General features: G+C 42.7%; 1 protein-coding gene across 2 annotated transcripts in view; it reads right to left on the bottom strand.

Annotated features, from left to right (window-relative positions):
• Positions 1-10,207, bottom strand: part of NEK6 (NIMA related kinase 6) — a 108,379-nt gene extending 98,172 nt beyond the window's left edge. For both annotated transcript variants that reach the window (XM_044992278.1, XM_044992279.1), the window contains exon 1: positions 10,066-10,207. The gene's annotated coding sequence lies outside the window, so the exon portion shown is untranslated. The remainder of the gene's footprint in view (positions 1-10,065) is intronic.
• Positions 10,208-19,418: the final 9,211 nt, after the last annotated feature.

Genomic DNA, 19,418 nt, shown 5'->3' with positions numbered 1-19,418 from the left:
AGTGCTGCAAAAGCATGGAAAGAAAAAATATTAAACACATGCAGTAATAACGTCACTGTAGAAACACCAGTTGCATTTCAAATGAGAATTACTTTTTCTAAACAGCTCTGGGCAATGTGTCCGTGTGTCAAAATAAATATTAAATAAAGCCATCTATATTTCTAAATCTACTTTCTTAACAAAGATGTATTAAGTAACGCACTCTGCCGTGCAAGGTAGAAACATTTTACTTCCAAGCATATGGCAACAATTTTACAAAGTTTCTAGGTTTTATTCAGTACTTAACATGTGATTTGACTAATTTACTGAAATACAGACAGATCTGTACTAAAAAAATCTGCAGACACTTTAAGGTTAATCCGAATGACAGTAACTCTTCAAAGTAAATAAGTATGACCTTTTTATTTTAGTTCGCCAATATTTTGTCCTAGAAATGGTCTGTTGCCTGCCTTACCTAAATAAATAATAGCAAATATGAATTTGACTAAGATGCTTTCATTATATTACTGTTGGGTTTGCATGAAAACCTATTTGGAAACAAGCAGCAAGGGAGAATTTTTTTTTCTCTCCCATCTGTGATAGGCAGCTGCTCACTGGCTGGAATCTATGATGATACCAGACACTTAAAGTAGCACCAAACCAAAGTAAACATTGCATAAATAACTTTAAAAACATCTGTCCCACTTACTAAAATACAATTTCTAATGTAGTTATGCTATGCCATGATAGTTCTAATTGCAAGGAGTGGGCTATGTTAAATACTGTCCATTATTAGACATTAAAAGATTGATTTTCATATTTTTAGATGTAAAATAGTTTATTTTGGACATTAAAAAATGTATTCGAAAACCAAAACTGAACCCCAGAGATTTCTCAGACATGTAAAACTGTGGCACTATAGGTACAGATGTTTAACTACTCAGCCCAGGTTAGAATGTAAAGTAATCTTAATTTGATCCAAAACAATTCACATGTAAAAATAAGCCAAGATACAAAAAGAACAGTTCAGCCACATAAAGATTTGTATCTATACAAACTGCCATGTCTGAACCACAGTTAACATCAGGAAGGTGTTGGTTTAGTTTTTCTTTTAAAGAAATCTTGCCTTACAACTTTTAGAGTTATTTTGCCATGCATTCAAGTAGGATATTCATTCCTCATTTCCTACACTACAGAAGAATCAAGACAAAAGCTTCCTATTTAGTTATTGTTTATTATAAATGTTTTATTTAAGGCACTTTTAAACAAATATTGATTTACTCTATAATTTAAATGTAGGGATTAGAATCTGCCACAGTAGAGTTTTGCTTTAAGAGCAGTTTTTAATCTACGTTTGTATTCAAGATTTCAAAAGGTTATGTATTAATAAACTGTCTGGAACTTTATCATTTGGGCCACCACCACCACCACTAAAGATATCAAAATATAACCTGAATTATAGAATTCAGAAATGGAAAAGACCTATTAGATCATTTCCAGCCCATGCCGCAGCCAGTGAACAACGGCTCCCTAAAGAAAATGCTCTAATGTCTTGTCTAGTCCGGTTCTGAACAACCCTGCAATAGTGATCTCACATCTTCCTTGAAGAGACCATTCCATAAACTACCACAATGTATTGTTAGTAATTCCTTGCTGAAGTCCAACCTAAACATTCCCATGTTGGTTATTCCTCCATGCATCATCCCAATGGCTCATTATTGCTCAAGGACTAAGGGGAGACAAACTTGCAAGCTTCCCAACACAGTTCTGGCTGAATACACATGGTGTGTAACAAAAAAGTCCCAGCAGAACCATATAGCTTTTGCAGCCTGAATGTTTCCTGAAGAAAGCTGGTGGCGTTTAAAGACAAGTGGTACATGAGTATCTACAAAACTTATTGTATTTTCATCTCACTATTTCTTAATTTGTTTTCATAACAAGGGTCTGTAATGGAACCTCTGAGAACTTGTTCTAGAACTTGTATGAACAGTGTGGTCCAGAGACAAGGGCACTGAACTGGAAGACAGCACTCTGAGTTCTGTTCCCAGCACACGTGACCTGTGTGGCCCGTGGGCAAGTGGCAGGGTGGGGCTGCTGGGTTCGCCTCCTGCCCCGGGGGGTAGGGGGGGCGCCTCACAGCCCCGCACGCACGCGCCGCGCTCCAACTGCCCTAACAGCCAGAACCGCACGTGTCTCTGTCTCCCCCCGCCCGCCTGGCATACAGCGGATGCGTCACTTCCGGGGCCCGCTCAGGCAGGAAGCGCTGGGCAAGAGGCAGAGCTGGTAAATGCTGAGCGACGGGAGGGGCACAAGGCATGGGCAGCTTGGGGGGGAGGGGGGCCTGGGCCGAGACCCCCCCAAAGACCCCCCCCTTCGGTTGGGGGTGGGGCAGCTACTGTGCTGGTTGGTCCCAGGGCGGCCGCCGTAGTGATTGGGGGGGGGGGGGCTGTTGAACTGTCTGTGGGCAGCCAGGAGATCCCCGGGGGAGAGGTGTGTCTGTGTCTCTGTGTGTGTGTGTTGCACCTGCCCTGCCCCGACTGCTGCCCCCCTCCCTGGTCCAGGGACCTTCACCCTCCCCGGCCCCTATCACACTGCCCCCCCCTCCCCCGCCTTCCTGCAGCCCCTGTGTGTGTGTGTTGGACAGTCACATTCAATCCCTTCACACTGCCCCCCTTTCACCTCCCCTTAGTTCATAACCCCAGAAAATCCCTTCAAACCGTCCCCTTTTCCCCTCCCCTTATTTCATGGGGGGACGACGAGCCGAGCAGGCGAATGGGCGGGCAGTGGCGGCGAAGCTTTATACTTCGGGGGCGGGGGGGTGTTTGTTTCCACAGGGCCGGGTGGTGTTGGGGCGGGGGATGTTTCGGGGGGGGGGCAGTGCTGGGGGCATTTTTTTCAGCCCTCAGCTGTTTTCTTTGGAGTAATATGGCGCTCGCCACTTTACAAGTTGTGCAGGCCTGTACTGGTGAATAGCAGTAGGTATGTGCTAAGTATTATTGTGAATTTGTACTATAAACTTTGCAAACAGAATGGCTGTATGGAGAGAACATGTTAAAGTTTAATGGGACTAATTACAGAAGCAAAGACTATTGGAGGCCTCTTAATCTTTTAAGGGCAACTTCTTAACATACCCTCCAAGATAGCTTTCAGATGAGACCTTAAAAACTTTTCTGTTCCACTTGGACATTAACGGGCTTGTCTACACATGCTACCCTGCTGCAACATGTCTGTGAAGATGCTCTATCCAAAGGCTCAACCGCTGACATAGCAATGTCCAGACCAGCGCTTACGTTGGTGTAACTTATGTCACTGCGGGGAGGGAGGGATTGATTCACACCAGTGAGCGACATAAGCCATACCAACCTAAGCTGTAGCATAGACATAGCCAAAGAATCCATGCACTCTATATATTAACTGAGCTTTGCACAGTTTAACACCACATAACCTTTTGAAATCTTGAACAGAAATGTAGATTCCACCCTTCATACTAGAGATAAAATGATCTGGGTGTTCTTTGGATAAACATTATGCAAAATATAAATCTTTAGTGTTTGATTTTGCTGCACATAGAGACAGAAAGGAAATCTGATGTTTACCCCATGTTGACTTCTTGTTTAAATTTTAAATTAAGAATCTTATTAAAGCAGACATCAGCTCGCTAGATCATGCCCAGAGTACTTCTCTCTAAACACAGTGTCAGGAAGTTAAACTAATGGTCGACTGGATCTTAAAAAAATTCAGCTAATCTGGCAAACAGACAAAATACTAGTACTTGATTCTGACAAATCTAAATATTTTTAGTTCATTTATGCCATCAAACATGGATAGTAGTGGATAGGCACTCTGGGCATTCCCAAAAATGTTTCTTTAAGATTCCTTGCTACTGTCTTTAAATAAACTAGTCCCATAGGAACCTGTAGCTTATGAAGCACCTGATATATGCAGCAGACAGGTGAGTTTTTCAGAAGGCCTGCCTTTTAAGATCCCAAGCAGCAGAATGAAGTTACTTGCTGTCAGAATGAGCTGGAAGTATTTCACAAGCAGACACACATGGTGTGCAGATGACTGGCAGCTACAAGCTGAAAGCTGCTAGTGACATCCACTTTACTCCCAAAATGATCCACATGCTAACAATGGTGCTCATGCCTAACCCCACAATTAAACTTCCATCCCACTTTAGAAATTTATATTGGCATGAAAGACTTATGTACCATAGAGTTTATTACTATTAAATATATTTCCTATGTTTGGGGAAAAAACTTAGAACTTTATCATCAAAGAGCGGTACAAGCACTTCTTCTTTTTTAAACAAAACAACCCTGTTAGGTAGATAAGCAAGTGCTGAATTATTTTCTTCCATATATACATGGAGAAAACAGACAAAGGCTGGTTAAATGATTTTCCAAGGCAAAAGGGGGAGTCTGTATCAGAAATAGAACTGGACTTCAATAGTTAGTGCAGGGGTCGGCAACCTTTCAGAAGCGGTGTGCCAAGTCTTTATTTATTCACTCTAATGTAAGGTTTCGCAAGCCAGTCATGCATTTTTAACGTTTTTAGAAGGTCTCTTTCTCTAAGGGCTAGTCTACACTTACCGTCCGGGTCGATGCGGTGAGTTCGACTTCTCGGAGTTCGAACTATCGCGTCTGATCTAGACGCGATAGTTCGAACTCCGGAAGCGCCGCGGTCGACTCCGGTACTCCACCACTGCAAAAGGCGGTGGCGGAGTCAACCTTGGAGCCGCGGACTTCGATCCCGTGGCGTCTGGACGGGTAAGTAATTCGAACTAGGGTACTTCGAGTTCAGCTACGCTATTCACGTAGCTGAACTTGTGTACCCTAGTTCAACCCCCGCCCTTAGTGTAGACCTGCCCAAAGTCTATAATATATAACTAAACTATTGTTATATGTAAAGTAAATAAGGTTTTTAAAATGTTTAAGAAGCTTCTTTTAAAATTAAATTAAAATGCAGAGTCCCCCGGACCGGTGGCCAGGACCCAGGCAGTGTAAGTGCCGCTGAAATTCAGTTTGCGTGCCGCCTTCGGCACCCGTGCCATAGGTTGCCTACCCCTGAGTTAGAGGCTCCTAATTCTCTGCTCAGACCACACTATCATGCCCCTCTCTCTCTCTGAAGTACAATCAATGTACTGAAACTCAATATAAAATTCTAAAGATGTTAAGAATATGTTAATACATGATTTTTATCTTGACCTTAACATGTTGAGTAACCTCCTAGTGATAAGCCACAATGCAAAAAGGAAAGTTTGTTTAAATATTAAAAGCCACTCTGTTTTCTGTAATGAACTTCCACTGATTTCTGATCTGGTAGAGAGGAAACCAAGTTTCATAGCTGTCAGAGCCATGAACTGCCTCTTCCACATCATGCAAATCTAACAGCAGTAAATTAGAAAATGTTTAAATCACACATGTAGTTATAAGACTAATTTGGTTTCTGAGATGCTGTGTCCCCCAACTAAAGACTGTTTCATTGCTCGGTATTGGATCTTACACTGATGTCCACAGTTCTGTAATTCATTGTTTAGCTTTTGCTTGTGTTTTTCTTGTGTAATGCAACTCCCTCATCCCATCCAAGATGCACACTGATGACTTTTCTTGCTTTAAACATAAATTGAAGATGTTTGTATTTTTCACTTCTTACCCTATTTACCCTACTGACTGTTCTAGTTTGCATTGTCTGATTTTTTCTGTTTGCTTGTTGAAGTCAATTTTTCAGTGCCTTGATGTGAAAGATATTTAGCACTTATGGCTCCTCCCATCTTCAAAGTTCTGTATGTATCACCTAATTAATCTTCACAGTACATCTTGGAGTTGAAATATTCACATTTTACAGATGAGGAAATTGAGGTGGGGAGGAAAAGTCAGAATCAGGAGGTTCTGGCTCTTAGTCCGTTGCTCAGAGTACTATATCGTACTACGTAATTTATGTGAATAGACCACACAGTGCAAGAAATATTTTCCATTTAAACAGGTTTCACAGTGGTAGCCGTGTTAGTCTGTATCAGCAAAAAGAACAAGGAGTACTTGTGGCACCTTAGAGACTAACAAATTTATTTGAGCATAAGCTTTCGTGGGCTAAAACCCACTTCATCAGATGCATGCAGTGGAAAATACATCCAATGAAGTGGGTTTTAGCCCACAAAAGTTTATGCTCAAATAAATTTGTTAGTCTCTAAGGTGCCATTATTACTTCTCGTTCTTCTTCCTTTCAAGACATCAGTAATCTCTGAATAAAACCAAAAAGCACTTAGGTAAATTACAAACATAAGTTTCATATCATTTGCTACTGCAGCTCTTCCTCCTTTAGGGGGAGCGATTAGAAAAGACAATTTAGGCCAAAAGTATTCAGTACAAAGTGTGATACACCTGAACAGTGACTGTCAGGCAGGAGGGGGAAAGCACATGTTATAAATAAACTCCATTTCCAGGGCAGACATGGGCATAAGGGTTTTGAATTGCTATTAACTTTGCTCACTTTTCACAGAACTAAACAAAACTGAAATTTCATAAACTTTCATGAAAAACTGAACAGTTTAGAACACCATAACCAGAACAAAACTCACAATCAAGTTATTGTGACATTCTTTTCCTGGAATTCTTCTCCTTAGTTTAATTATATTTCTTTCATGGAGATGGAGGAGGATGACTGTTTTTGCATGTTAGTACCCATAACTGCGATTATTAAAACAGGAAAAAATGTTGATTTTGTACTAATGAGTTCCTCTTTGCATTTTGAAATCTCACTTCTCACTGGCAACACTTCTCTTCCATTACAGTGAAGGCTTCCCCCACCCATCCCCCACTATTTTTAAAATGTAAGCCATAGGAAATAGTACAGCAGCCCTAGCCTAAAACAAGTTCCACAAACAAAAAATAACTTGGTTTTCAGACAGAAAATCCACAGGAATAAAATTATTCTGACAATAAAAGTTTGACTCAGTGTCAAGAAATATGTCAAAATATCAACACAGTGTAAATGTCACATACATTAAATGTTTCCTTGTACTGCTTCATAAAATATTAAAGGAGACAGTCGGAGGACAGAAAGAAGTTCATATAAGGAATTTGCTTCACCAAACTTTCAATCATCATAGTATTTCCTATCAGATTATTTATTCTGTGACATACCGTAGAACTCTCATTGATAAAAATACACAGACAGATGGAGTTGTTTAAGAAAGCTGTTCATCTTTCTAAAATAGTGCAAATCACACTTTGGATTGAAGAACATGTTAAAGAAAATGGTATTTCACTGTTCAGTCCAAATCAAATATTCCAACTACAGAGAGATTTTGTGTCTCCAAATGTACTGATTTTATTCCAGATACAACTTTTAGATAATGTTTTCACCTCTTAGCTCATAGAGCCGAGTACTATACATCATTTAAAAATAACAGAAAATAAAGCACTCTAAGACTAGTTAGGGCTCTTCTCTCTTAAAATGTTCAGCAGAACGTTAAAAAACAACAAACAGACAAGTCCCCAAATGGAATATGTCTGGAGGTAGAGAAGTTCTCAGACTAGAGTCCATAGACTAACCAGTGATTGCAGAGCTCTATTCATGGCCCACAAGCCCACAGAAGAGAAGGCAGTAGAGAAGGTAAAGGATTTTAGAGAAGTGGGTCTTAACCTTTCCATACTACTGTACCCCTTGCAAGAGTCTGATTTGTTTTGTGTACTCTCAAGTTTCACCTCACTTAAAAACTTACAAAATCAGACATAAAAATACTGAAGTCTCACTGCACAGTTACTGAAAAATTGCTTACTTTCTCATTACCACCATATAATTATAAAAAAATCAACTGAAATATAAATATTGTGCTTACATTTCAGTGTATAGTATACAGAGCAGTATAAACAAATCATTGTCTATGAAATTTTAGTTTGTACTGACTTCACTAGTGCTTTTTATGTAGCCTGTTGTAAACCTAGGCAAATATCTAAATGAGTTGATGTACTCCCAGAAGACCTCTGAGCACTTCCCAGGGGTACACATACCACTGGTTGAGAACCACTGTTTCAGGGGAAAGTAGAGGACCTATTCCATGAGGTGATTTCTCTTTTCCAGATCAGAACAGAAATATGTTGGAACCGCTGGCTAAGGCATATGTATCTGGCAGCACCACCATCTCTAATGTTAAAAAAAAAAAAGTGCAACCTGACACCAACCCACATAAAACCACACAAATAGCCCTATTTTTAGAGTAATTTTAACCTTGCTTAACTCCAGAAGCAACGTTGCCTACTAACACCTTTCCTAACAGCACTTATAGATCAACAAACCTCCATCCAAGAGGGGGGAATACTGCATTTTGGGGTCATTTCAACTCTTTTCTCAGATTTGTCCAGATATGGGTTAGTCCCAAAATCAAGAGTTGCAGTAAACGGGGAAAGTCACATGGCCAAAGGGAGCCGTGGCATTATCGCTCAACACTTCTCAAATTTCTTCAAAGATCACTTATCTCCTCCTCCTCTCTCTGCCTCTCATATTTACGTTGTTTCTTTCCCCTACATTAAGACTGATGTCCACATGCTCCCAGTCCACTAGCACATTACTCTGTGACACTATGATGCTATTCTTGACAGTGAGTTCTAGTCCAGGGGGTGTCAACCTTTTTCTTTCTTAGGCCCCCTCAACATGCTATAAAAACTCCACGGCCCACCTGTGCCACAGCAACTGTTTTTCTGCATATAAAAGCAAGGGCCTGCATTAAGGGGTAGCAAACAGGGCAGTTGCCTGGGGCCCCACACCACAGGGGGTCCCCATGAAGCTACACTGCTCAGACTTCGGCTTCAACACCGAATTATGAGGTTCAGAGCCCTGGGCTTCAGACCCTGTGGTGGGGTTCTGCTTTCTGCCCTGGGCCCCAATGAGTCTAACACTGTCCTTATTGGGCAGACCCCCTGAAACCTGCTTGTGGTCCCCCAGGGTGCCCCAGACCTCTGGTTGAGAACCACTGTCCAATCTAGTCTGTTATGGACTAGTCTCCCAGAGGACGTGGTGAAAGCCCTATTTGCCTGGAACATTTAGAATGAACAAAGCACAAAAATATACATTAGGAAACAACCCTGCACTAGCTCTGTAGAGGGTAGGAAGAAGTAATAGGTCCTCATAGGACTTTTCCATGTCTGACTCTAGTCCTTTTCTCCTAATGATACCACAAACACCTGCCTGGATGCTACAGAAAGACACCATCTAAGGAAAGGAAGGCAGGCAGGCAGGCAAGCTTAGGTAGCAGGAAAAACTCCAGAATACTGTTCCTGAGCATTACACCCAAGTCGGTCCCTAACCTGGCCACTAAATACCTTCGGGGAAAAAAAGTGACAGAATGGAGACAGATGTCCCAAAAGGAGAGACCAGCAAGTCCTGTTCTCTTGCGACATGGACCTTCCCCCAGCCCCTGCAGAACAGCAGCAAGTCCACGAGCCTTCCCAAAAGGCCCTGCAGGACAGTGGCCAGTCCACATGCCCCCTACCACCGGCCTTCCCCAGGCCCCTGCAGGCCAGCCCATGTGTCACGAGCCTTTGCCCGGCCCAGGCAGGACAGTGGCCAGCCCCAGTGCCTGGTCCCAGGGGCTCAGTGCACCCCCCACACCCACACCCACACAGAGCAGAGCAGAGCACAACACACACACACACACCCCACACACACAGCACAGCCCACGCAGACACACACCCCACACACACACACACACACACAGAGCAGAGCACAACACACACACACCCCACACACACAGCACAGCCCCCCCACACACACACACCCTACACAGAGCAGAGCACAACACACACGGCGCACACCCCCACGCACACCAGAGCACACCACGCACACACACCCCATACCACACACAGCAGATCACTCCACGCACACACACCCCACACAGAGCACAGACCCCCAGCACAGCACCCCATACACACCCCCCCACACGCACAGCAGAGCACACACACCACACACCCACCCGCCCACACTTGTTGCCTCCCGGGAGGGCCCCGCCGCGGGGCGCGCGGGGCCAGGGTGACCCCTCAGGAGCAGCGGACGTTGGGGCGAGCTCCGGGCTGCGCGGCGGCCCCTTACCTGCGGCTGGAGGCGCGGCGGCGAGTCCCGGGCGGCCGGCGGCTGAGTCCCGCAGCCCCGCTCCGAGTCCGCGGCAGCGAGTCCTGGACACAACTTCGCCGCGCGCTCCCGACGCCCCCACCCGGGCCCGCGCCTCCTGCTCGGCTCCCGCCCCCTACGCGGGCGCGCGCCGCCCCGGCTGCCACGCAGGCCCTGCCGCCCGGGAGCGCGCGCCGGCCTGGCCCGGGCCCAGAGTTGGGGGTTGAGGCAGGGCCGGGGCGTCCCCCCGGGGTGGCTCGGCCCGCCTCAGCCCGGGGAGCCTGGAGCCCGGGCAGACACCCCCTGGGCGCGAAGGGTCCGGCCCCAGGAGTGGGAGCATGGCGGCGCCAGGCCTGTTGAGGCTTCGCTCGGGGAGGGCACCGGCCGCCCAGAGGGGCACTGGGGGGGACCGGGGCGCAAGGGGAGCCCCTCCGCGAGGGGGATGTACGGGCCCCCCAGCTCTCTGGGGGGGAGGCTGGCCTGTGGCTTGCAGGGGCCATGGCCACAAGCAGGAACAGCTCCTGCGCCCTCCGCGTTTGTACAGCGCCTGACACAGCAGGACCCCACACCCACCTCAGGCCTGTAGGTGCTCCCGAACTAGGGCTAACAGCAGCTAGGGCTGCGCTGAGCTCGAGCCCTACTGCCTGCTGGAATTCTACCAATCCTGCCAGCAGGGACTTGAGTACTGAACTACTGATAGAAATAATAGAGAGAAATTTACCTGCAAGTTTGTTAAACTTCTGTTTTTAACTTGTGGGTTTTTCCACATCCTAAGATGAGTCATAGCAACAGCAAAACTGTACTGTGGAAAACAAAATTAGAAATGCCCTCCCACCACCATCACAGTCTCGTCACCTTTACTCCCACAGAAAATTACTTTCTCAAATGATTTATATGTCAGAAGACAATGCTCACGTCTTTTCCCCCTGAGAGTGACAGGGTGCACATATGTACTTAGTCATTTTGTTAATTTATACCTTTTGTTTCCCACTTGTGATCCAGACAAAATTCCCCTCCACCTCTATGCTTAACAGGAAATGAGCAGTGACAGTAAAAGAGTTAGAAATTAGTTGTAACAAAGGCAAAGTCAAAGATGTAAATGTTGGGGGAAAAAACTCTATATCAATAGGAAAAGAAAAATGTATGTACATTATGTCCATTCAAAAGACATTCAACTTAGGTGTCCCATCTTACAAGCACACATGCACTAAACATTAAGGACAGTGAAGTCAACAGGACTAGTTTTATAAAAGTAAGCCTTGAATAAGTGGGTAGAGGATTGGAGCCTTAGTCCAAATCTAAAATTTGGGCTTTGCTATAGATTCAATATGATTTTTCAAAACAACAGGAACAGAAATATTTCCATGAAGTTTTTCTTTTTTAAATAAAATACTATTTTGTAGAGAAGGGAAGATGTAAACATCCCTCTGCTGTACTTTAAAACTAAATGTAATAGTTTTTTTTTAACTAGTGAAAGAGAACCCAAAGGTGAAATTAACTACTCTGATTTCATTGTTTATGCTTCTCACCCAGCTTTGACAAACAGTTTTTATATGGTGAAAAATATATTTTATTTGTAAAATTATGTTTTTGTAAACTAAAGTCTAGTTTACACTCAAAACAGTTTACTGGTATAGTTACACAGGTATGTTCTTATAAAAACCTTCCCAGGGCACATGCATACAAATTACACAGGTAAAATAAATACTTTTGTTAGTAGAGCTTATACAAGTTTGATGAGCAAAATAAACTATACCAGCAAGAGCACTTTTATGCCAATATAACTACATCTACACTAGGGCTTTTGCAGGTATAGAAATGGTGCAACACAATCATGCCCCTAATCAAAATTGCTATACCAGCAAAAGTTTCTAGTTTTAAACTTGGCCTAAAGGGTCAAACGGTCCCCTATTCTTTGCAAACGACTCTCAGAGCTGACACATTCATTACACCAACCATGTCTTGCAGTATATTTACCCATAAAAAGTAATATGTAAGGTATCTACATAAAGCTTATGACTATCAAGACAATCATTGTGAGATGTACGTAGAGGTAATATTAAGGAACAATGTAACTATATGGAAAGTCAAGTATCAGAGGGGTAGCCCTGTTAGTCTGGATCTGTAAAAAGCGACAAAGAGTCCCGTGGCACCTTATAGACTAACAGACTATAAAGCATGCATCTGACGAAGTGGATATTCATCCACAAAAGCCTATGCTCCAATACATCTGCTAGTCTATACGGTGCCACAGGACTCTTTGTCGCTTTATATGGAAAGTATACTTTATGGACTTGGAGTAGAAGTTTGTCACCAGAGGATAATAAGTCTTGGTGATGGCCAATTCGAAAAGGAGCTGTCATCCTGCCATGTTTAGCCAGTGAGGTAATGCAAGGCTCAGTTGACTAGCCTTATTCCTTCTCAAGACTATCAATGGAAAACCATCAGACAACTGCAAACAATCAAAACCACTTGGAGGTAAAAATGGAACATTACAGCAGACCAGTTTGCCCTGTCTATGACTAAAGACAAAAGACTATTTCAGTATAACAGAGGAGGGGGAAAGACACTCTACATCCTTTCACTGAGGAGACATCCTGGCTCTCCTGAAAAATTGGATCCTGATTCCAGCCAGCTCTGCAACAGCCCAAACTTTGAGGGGAAAACTACTTTATTAGATAGGAAAGGTAACTTAAGTGTAGACCCAGGTTCACACTTTATGATTTTGTTTTGTATTGTAAATTAGTTTCTACCATTCTCTCTCTTGTTTCTAGTTAACTCTCCATTCTTTCTTAATAAAACAAAAGTAAGACGATTTATAAGTGCTCACAGTTAAACAGGAGCAGTGATTTAATGTAAAACTACTAAACTGGGTCACACTGTTTCCTTGGGTTGCAGAATATTTGAGATTTCTGTGAGTAGCCAGTGTTGGGCTGGATATCACAGAGGAATGATTCAAAGAGATTTGGGGATTGGGGTTCACCTATTGTTAACCTGCAAGGCAAAGACAAGGCTGGCATAGCCTAGCGGCAAATCCTTGAATGACTAACAAGTTGGCGGTGTCAGGGAGCTAGCACCCAGTTACCACAAGCAAGACTCCCTCACACTGGAGGCTGGGGGTAAGAAGGTGACTCTCAGTCCTGGGTATCCCAGAAACCATCACACAGGGCATTATGCTTTTTAACATTAGTGATAGATACATGTAGATATCAACTAGGCAGGGTTTTCCATCTTTTCCACAATACCCGCTCCTGTTTGATTTCAAACACATCTTCCTCACATGTATGACTAATGGTGAAATTAAGACAAAGGGTAACCTTGAAGCAGCTCATTAATTCTCAAGGAGTGCCACAAAAGGAGCATTGTTTGGGACTTGGGTGTAAATATACAGATCTACGGGGCAGTTTTAACGTATTCTTGATTCCTCACCTTTGACTTCCACTCCAATGGTTCCATTTGTATTTTCTCCTAAAAAGGAGGATCTCTCATCGTATGTTGTTGTTACCCTGTATGTGGATTTGACATACCAGACAATGTGGCCAGTCAAACTAGGCTGGGGCAGAACATTCAGCACACAGCAAACTCCCCCACTTTGTGACTCTGTTATCAGTTATATCTCATCTGCTCTGTTCCTTAAACCTCTTATGTTTAAGAATTATTTTAGAAACCCTGCAACTGGACTAGAGTTGGCTTGAGAGGACAGTTCCAATACACAATATCAAAGGTACTTTATCGATAACATATTGTATTTGTTATTTATTATTTGCATTGAGGTAGTATCTACAGGCCTACCTCTGAGATTGGGGCACCACTACACTAGGCACTGTATACCCCATGCTCAGACAACCCTGCCCTCCTTCCTAAACCAATGTTCTCTTACATAAAGAGATTACAATCTAAATGGAATATCATTTTAGATTTGTAGAAGAGCCACCTCTCTTTGCCGCCAGTCTCACCACAGCATATAAATCAGTGCTGTGTAGAACCTGTTACCAGAGACATTTTGGTTAGAATAAGTTATTTTTGCCTGTAGGTTTAACTTGTGTGGTTTCATAAGGTCCAAGATAAGTTTCTATTTTGCATTAACCTGAAACTTCATGACAAATCTTGGCTTAAATTGCTGAGTTTATCAATTGAAATTCCTAGTTTCAGGCAAACTTTTTGCCAAAACAATGCCACCTCTGGAATCCAGAGACAAGAAGATATAGCAAAAGGTTTGTGTAAATTGAAGGCAATTGCATCAGTAGGACCTGAAACCATTTGACCAGGGGAATTTGACTGGGTTGGAGTTTTGTTGCAAAAGTTTCTTCCACAACTCTAATGTAAACTTAGCTGTGTAGTCAGTTTGGACACATGTAGACAAGACTCTTCCAGAGGCTCAAGTCCCTAATATGTCTGATACTTAAGATGTTGCAAGAGTATATACTGACTCCTTGAACGTTTTGATAATGTAAAGAGTTTTCTCTCATGGGTACAGATGCTTGCACAGCTATGCTATGCTTCTCACTAGAGACAGAGTAATAGACACACCAGATGGAAACTAAGAGGCCACCTGGTTTTAAAGCAAATTATATCATCAGTCCATCAGTACAAAATCTGAAACATAAGGGAAGTGCTTAGAGTGAAACAAAATTAATTCAGTTTTTTTTACCCAAACTCAATTTTCCCAAGATCGGTGGAGCATGGTCTTTTTCATATGGACAGAGGTGTAAGGACTTGTTAAATGTGTAACATCAAATGAAACGAGAGTTTTTAGTTATTCTGCTTTCAGATACTGTCCTTCTAGGCAGTAAAGAAGCCTTTTAACATGGGCTACATTCTTGTGCACCGCTCCAACATCCAGGCTCTATTATTGCCGAATTAGACAGACCAGACAGAATTACTTTAGATTACCAACAGAATTCAATTAGAAAAGAAAATTTAATTTCCTCAATTAAGTCTCAACAGATATGTGCCTAGTTTAATATAGTGAATTATTGTTCCATGTGAAATTCTTTTCTGAACAACCCAAATATGAAAGGAAAAATTTAAATTTTTGGGGGGGAGAGCTAGCTCAGTGGTTTGAGCATTGACCTGCTAAACTCAGGGTTGAAAGTTCAATCCTTGAGGGGGCCACTTAGGGATCTAGGGCAAAAATTGGTCCTGCTAGTGAAGGCAGGGGGCTGGACTCAATGACCTTTCAAGGTCCCTTCCAGTTCTAGGAGATTGGTATATCTCCAATTATTATTAATTATTTACTTTTTCTGGAAGTTTTGTGTGCAAAATGTAATCAATTTTAAAACAAAGTTATTAATGGATCCTGCAGTCTGGCTCTGCACAGCAATGTTAAAAACCGTGTGTCTGAACACCCAAAGCTTCCTTTTAATTCAGAGCAAGTGCTGACTGCCCAAGGGTTGCAGTATTAGGCCTTTAAATCTCTAAATCAACAAATTGTTGTGAACATCCATTTTAATTAAAGTGTTGCCATTCACAGGTCTCATTAACCATTTTCATTTGATCAGATTAACTGTGTACACAGTGCAATGATGTGTTGATCTAGGGACAGTTTAAGTCCAAAGTTTAGGCTTTTTTTGCGGGTTGGGGGAAGAGGAGGAAGGGGTTGCACAAATTAATAGAACCAATTGAAGAACTTAATTTTTTTAAACCTAAACAATCTGATGTTTGGATGCAAACAGGTCTTTATGTTTATAAAGCTCTATGTGTATATGTTCTAATGGAAATATTTTAAAAAAAAAAAACCAAACAGCACTATTTATGTGCTTCTTTAAAAATAAAGGGAATATACAGCACGGCAAACAGTGTTTGCAACCCAAACATTGCCCTAGCACATGTGAAACAGGAAGTGAACCTAGCTAGTCTATTTTCATTGTCCAAACTGAGTAAAGTGCAAAAAGTAAACACACAGCATAAATGGTGGACCACAAATTAAATCTAATTTTTTTCTTTCAGTTTCAAATGATGCAGGCAAGGAGATTTTTATTTATTTATTTATTTATTAAACAAAACTAGGATTTTTAACTGGCAGTAATCCTTAAGGATTTTAAATCAACATACAGTCTGATGGATTGATTTTTAAAGTTTACTCTGAATGCTAAATGCTATTGTCATAGTTTTCTTCACCCTTACTCCATTACTGGTCCAATCCTGGTTCCATTGACTTAAATAGGCCCTGGATTTCACCATATGTATCATATATGCATGCTATCTTATTTGTTAGTTTTCTTCTTAATACAGTATACTGTGAAAACTTCCTGCTAGGAGTTATTTTCAACAAAAGCTTTTTCAACCCTAAATGAAAACAATAGACAATGTTTGGAGAAATGCTTTGGTCAAAGTTGACAGAGAAGGCAGCTGCATATTCTCCTTTCTAGTTATAAAGCTGCAGCATGTCCTCTCCACACACAGTACATGCAGGCTACTTTCATAGTATATCTGCTGCATACATGCTCCATTCTCATATTTCTGTAAGGTCTGAGTCCCAAAGGAAACATTAATGCTAAAGGAATGCATACCAGTATGTGACTAGTGTAAAAGTCAGTACAAAAAATCTCCACCAGATTGCCCAAAGAAATACCTCTTTTTTACCACATAAAGATCTGCAGATTGATCTCATGAGCATTTGTGCAGAAGTTTATTCTCAAGCAGATAAAAGTGCTGAAAAAAATAAAAAAAATCTTAGAATCAAAAGGGATTCAGAAAGAACTGGTGTTCAGAAAGATAGGGCAGCCTAGACATGTCATATGACCCAGAAAACAACTCCAGTCCAGCTGCCTGTGGATCTCATCAGGGAACCAGATGTGACCAGTGGCAGAATATCCTTCCCAGCATGGGATCTGGAGTACGTGATTGCCATCCAGGAAAGGGGAGATGGGAAAATATGATTGAGAAAATGGCGTGTTTTTAAATGTTTAATTGCTTAGAAGAAAGACGTTTTTTTTTAAAGAAGAAAAGATGCTAGAAAGCAGGTTAGGAAAAGTGTCTGGAGAAAGAAACAGGATTTTCTCAGCTAGACACAGAGGATTTAACATTGTTTCCTTCACTTTAATAACTGTGGATTTTAAAGGATTCAGTGACCTAATGAACCATTGTTATTCATTCTTTTTTCTTAGTAAGGGGAAAAAAACCTAGGATGGAAAATTAATAAATACTGAGGGCCCTATTTTTCCCTGCCCAGGGGAGCTGGCAACTGTGATACAGAATTTCTTCAATCAGGTAGAGAGGGAAAGGGAGAGGTGCATTCACCTGAGCAGAAGCTGCAGGAGGTTCCACATGCAAAGCATAGGTACAACAGCTGGACGGGGATGAGGGGGACATTTCACCTGCAACTCTTTCCTGTGCTCTTCGTGTTCCCCTCAATGTGGCATTAGGACTATCTGTCTCTCTGTGTTATATGGCCTCCATCACTGTGTATCTGAGCACCACCCCGCATTATGAAGTTCACACATAAGTTTGCTCGCTCTCCTCTAGCCAGCATGGAGTGGGCTTGTGTGCAGGTGTCCTGATATTGTGGGAAGGCTGGCTGCGGAAGAGGTTTTGCATGCACAGAGGTTTGTGCACACTGATCTCTTTTGGGGTTGGGTTCCAGATTGATGGGGCAGTTACAGACAAAGTTTGGTATCCTGCACACACAGATTTCACTCTTGAGGCTGGCTGTGGGAGGCTATGATCCTATAAAAACAGCCATACTGGATCAGATTAATGGTCCATGTAGCCCCATATCCTGCTTTCTGACAGTGGCCACTGCCACGTGCTTCAGAGGGATTGAAGAGAACAGGGCATTTACGGAATGATCCGTTCTCTGTTGCCCAGTCCCAGCTTCTAGTTGTTGGAGGTTTAGTGACACCCAGAGCATGGAGTTGCATCCCTGACCATCTTGGCTAATAGACACTGATGGACCTATCCTCCATGAACTGATCTCATTCTTTTTCACAGCATCCCTTCACGTGTGTGGAGAAATACTTCCTGCTGCCTATTAATTTCATGGAGGGCGAGGGAGTTTCAGTAACTTGTGTCAGTCCCATGAAGGGCTCTGAAAACTGAAACTTTGAATTTCATCCAGCATTTGATAGGGAACCAGTGAAGAGAACAGAGCACTGGGGGGATTGACTCCCATGAGCCTATGCTGCTGCCCAGATGGGCTGCTGTGTTCTGAATCCCTGCAGTGTTAAAGTCAGCAGTTACATACCTAGGTACTCAGCATTTCATTAATCAAGCCTAGACATCATGAATGTATGGATCACCCCAAACTCATGCACTTTCCTTCCACCCACACTCAAGCCATCAGATCCCTCTTTACCGTATCCATGGAGGCTCTATGCCAGGGGTAGTCAATTATTTTTTGGCAAGGTCCAAATTTCTTGGTCAAGGTACAGTCAAGATCCAGACTTCAGAGAAATATTTTTCACACTGCAACAACAATAATACTAATAAGTATATAAAAAAATTTCACAGTCCATTCAAAAGCATCTGGCCATCCAGATTTGGCCTGCAGTTCACCTATTAACTACCTCTGCCCTTTGCCTGTCAACAGTCCCCTTCAGTTTCCTGGCAGCACAACTCTTGTAGGTGCTACATGGTTAGCAACCCCTCCATTGGCTGCTTCTCCCAGAACCCTCCATCAGGAGTTTCCCATGGCAGAGGAAGAAACTGAAAGGGTCGGCATTAACTTTCTCACAAGAGTGCTGTTTGTTTGGCAGACAATATCACACAAAAATGCTTATCCAACCACCCCTCCCCACAGGTCCTCCACGCTACCCCTTACTCTGGGCTGTGCCTAAGTGGCATGATCCGGCCCATTGTCCCTAGTGATCTGAACTGGTGAAGCTGTGTCCTATCACTAATCATCGCAGCTATCCAGTCACCCTCCAACCTTAGTTTTTGGCATGATATGAATTTTTTGAGTGGTGACAAAGTATACCCAGAATATATGGGCACCAAATTGCACCTAATCAATATGCATGGAAAGGAAACGGTTAGAACAGATTGATCCAAAGTCTAACACACACACACACACACACTATGTGAGTCCATCGACTTCAGTAGAGTTGCTTGAAATGCAAGTCATAACAAACTTTGGCCTTATATGTCCTTGTCCTCAATAAGTAGAGACGAGGCCCAACCCCCTCTCCCGAAGCTTTGGGTTAACTTGGACCCAGAACATCACAGACCCAGCTCTTGAAAACAGCCCAAGTTATTGTGCTAGAGATGTGGCTTATGCGTCATCCAGCAGTTAATGTCTTCACAATAGCTCAGTATTCCTTTCCTCTGCGATTTCACCCAAGAAGGGTAAATTGGTCAGGTCTGTTCAGGGCCCTTTCCAAAGTATGCTACAAATC

The sequence above is a fragment of the Mauremys mutica genome, chromosome 18, assembly GCF_020497125.1.
Source record: "Mauremys mutica isolate MM-2020 ecotype Southern chromosome 18, ASM2049712v1, whole genome shotgun sequence".
Taxonomy (NCBI): domain Eukaryota; kingdom Metazoa; phylum Chordata; order Testudines; family Geoemydidae; genus Mauremys; species Mauremys mutica.
This window is presented reverse-complemented; position numbering and strand designations above follow the sequence as displayed.